Source organism: Chelonoidis abingdonii, chromosome 1 (assembly GCF_003597395.2).
Source record: "Chelonoidis abingdonii isolate Lonesome George chromosome 1, CheloAbing_2.0, whole genome shotgun sequence".
In the NCBI taxonomy this organism is placed as follows: domain Eukaryota; kingdom Metazoa; phylum Chordata; order Testudines; family Testudinidae; genus Chelonoidis; species Chelonoidis abingdonii.
Window position 1 is genome coordinate 297,977,509 of NC_133769.1, and position 3,418 is coordinate 297,980,926.

At 47.1% G+C, this 3,418-nt stretch overlaps 1 pseudogene; it reads right to left on the bottom strand.

Moving 5' to 3' along the window:
* Window positions 1–1,312: 1,312 nt before the first annotated feature.
* Window positions 1,313–3,024, bottom strand: LOC142046750 (uncharacterized; annotated as a pseudogene).
* Between the last annotated feature and the right edge of the window lie 394 nt (window positions 3,025–3,418).

Genomic DNA, 3,418 nt, shown 5'->3' on the forward strand with positions numbered 1-3,418 from the left:
ATATTATGTTTTTTGCCATCTATTACTTTTATCTAGGTTGTTACCCCATTATTACCAGTTCTTATGATTTAGATATTTCTATTCTTTTTAGAAATGCCTCATCCACCTCCTCATGATTTGGTCTATAGCAGATCCCTTTCCCCTGCCCCGAAGTGCCAGAACACCAAGATGAGAAAAGCCCTCATAGTTCACAAGCAAGTGACGATAGCCCGGTGGAAGCTTGCAATGCCAGACAGCTACCGATCAGTCAGGCATCAATTTGGAGTGGGCAAATGGGGGCTGCTGTGATCCAAGTAGCAAACTCAATCAAAGAGCTGTTGATATCAAGGTTAGTGACTCTGGGATATGTGCAGATCAATGGCTTTGCTGCAATGGGATTCCCTAACTGTGGTGGGGCAATAGACGGAATCCATATCCCTATCTTGGCACCAGAGCACCAAGGCAGCCAGTACATAAACCAAAAGGGGTACTTTTCAATGGTGCTGCAAGCACTGGTGGATCACAAGGGATGTTTCACCAACATCAATGTGGGATAGCGGGGAAAGGTACATGACGCTTGCGTCTTCAGGAACTGTGGTCTGTCACAAAAGCTGCAGGAAGGGACTTTCTTCCCAGGCTAGAAAATAACCGTTGGGGATGTTGAAATGCCTATAGTTATCCTTGGGGACCCAGCGTATCCCTTAATGCCATGACTCATTAAGCCATACACAGGCAGCCTGGACAGTAGTTAGGAGCTGTTCAACTATAGGCTGAGCAAGTGCAGAATGCGCATTTGGACATTTAAAAGCACACTGGCACAATTTACTGACTCGGATAGGCCTCAGCGAAACCAACATTCCCATTGTTATTACTGCTTGCTGTGTACTCCACAATATCTGTGAGAGTAAAGGGGAGACATTTATGGTGGGGTGGGAGGTTAAGGCAAATCACCTGGTTGCTGATTACAAGCAGCCAGACACCAGGGCGGTTAGAAGAGTACAGGAGGGCACGGTGCTCATCAGAGAAGCTTTGAAAACCAGTTTCATGACTGGCCAGGTTACAGTGTGAAAGTTCTGTTTGTTTCTCCTTGATGAACCACTCCCCTTGGTTTACTCTACTTCCCTGTAAACTAGCCACCCTCCCCTCCCCGCTTTGATCACCACTTGCAGAGGCAATAAAGTCATTGCTGCTTCACATTCATGCATTCTTTATTAATTCATCACACAAATAGGGGAATAACTGCCAAGGTAGCCTAGGAGGGGTGGGACAGGAGGGAAGCACTGGGTGGGGTCAGGGAGGAGGGAAGGACAAAGCCTCACTGCACTTTAAAACTTTAAAACTTCTTGAAGACCAGCCTTCTGTTGCTTGGGCAATCATCTGGGGTGGAGTGGCTGGGTGGCTGAAGGCCGCCCCCCACACTGCATTCTTGGGCGTCTGGGTGAGGAAGCTATGGAACTTGTTGGCTGTTGGTTACACAGGGGCTGTAGCAGTGGTCTGTGCTCCTGCTGTCTTTCCTGCAGCTCAACCATACGCTGGAGCATATGAGTTTGATCTTCCAGCAGTGTGAGCACCGACTCTTGCCTTCTGTCAGCAAGCTGATGCCACCTATCATCTTTAGCCCGCCACTTACTCTCTTCAGCCTGCCAAATCTCCTCACGTTCATACTGTGCTTTCCTACACTCTGACACTGTCTGCCTTCACACCTTCTGCTGTGCTCTGTCAATGTGGGAGGACAGCTGGAGCTCAGAGAACACTTCATCCTGAGTGCGTTTTTTTTGCCTTCTGATTTTCACTAGCCTCTGCAAAGAAGAAACATTTGCAGCTGGTGGAGGAAAAGGGAGAGTGGTAGTTAAAAAGACCCATTTTAGAGAATAATGGGTACACTCTTTCGCTTTAAACCTTGCTGTTCACATTACACAGCACATGTGCTTTCATAACAAAGTTGCATTTTGCCTCTTGTATTGAGGGCCTGCCGGTTTGGTGTGAGAAATCACTCATGCTTCACCCCTCTCCCCACCGTGTGGCTAACCGCAGGGAACATTTCTGTTCAGCCACAGCCAAACAGCCGAGCAGGAACAGGCACCTCTGAATGTCCCCTTAATAAAATTACCCTATTACAACTAGGTAACCATGAATGGTATCACTCTCCTGAGGATAACACAGTGAGATACAGAACTCATGTTGTTTGAATGCTAGAAAACACTGAGACCATACACTGCCGTGCTTTGTTATGCAATGATTCCAGACTACGCTCTTCTGGGCTGGTGTGGTAAAGTGTCCTACCATGGCAGATGGAATAAGGCCACCCTCCCCAGAAACTTTTTGCAAAGGCTTTGGGAGTACATCCAGGAGAGCTTTATGGAGATGTCCCTGGAGGATTTCAGCTCCATCCCCATACAAGTTAGCAGACTTTTCCAGTAGCTGTACTAGCCATGAATGCCAGGGCAAATTAATCATTAAACATGCTTGTTTTTAAACTATGTGTAATATTTACAAAGGAACACTCACCAGAGGTCCCTTTTCCACCTTCAGGGTCCGGGAGCACGCCTTAGGTAGGTTCGGGGGTAACTGGCTCCAGGTCCAGGATGAGAAACATATCTTGACTGTTGGGGAAACTGGTTTCTCTGCTTCCTTGCTGTGAGCTATCTTCAATCTCTTCATCATCATCTTCCTCGTCCCCAAAACCTGCTTCCGTGTTACGTGATTCTCCATTGATGGAGTCAAAGCACAGGGATGGGGTAGTGGTGTCTGCAACCCCTAGCATGGAATGCAGCTCATCATAGAAGCAGCATGTTCGGGGCTCTGATCCGGAGCAGCCGTTTGCCTCTCTGGTTTTGTGGTAGGCTTGCCTTAGCTGCTTAATTTTCATGCGGCACTGATTTGTGTCCCTGTTATGGCCTTTGTCCTTCATGCTCTTTGAAACTTTTTCCAATGTTTTGGTATTTTGTTTACTGAAACGGAGTTCAGCTAGCACGGAATCATCACCCCATACGGCGAGCAGATCCTGTACCTTTTGGTCCATGCTGGACTACCTGGCAAGTGCATCTGAGTTGAGAGCGCTGTCCAGAGCGGTCACAATGGAGCACTCTGGGACAGCTCCCAGAGGCCAATACCATCCAATTGCATCCACGCTACCCCAAATTCGACCCAGCAAGGCTGATTTCAGCGCTAATCCCCTCATTGGAGGTTGAATAAAGAAATCAATTTAAAGAGCCCTTTAAGTTAAAAAAAGAGTTTTGTCGTGTGGACGAGTCCAGGTGTAAATCGAGGTAATGCTGCTAAATTCAATCTAAAATCATAGTTTAGACCAGACCTAAGATACAGAGCAGATTCTCTCTTTGTTTTCCCTCTTGTTGTTCCATAATCCTAGATTGTTACCTCTTGGGCAGAGACTGGCTGTTTTATTCCTTTCTCAGGTGCCTAGAAAAATGAGGCATTA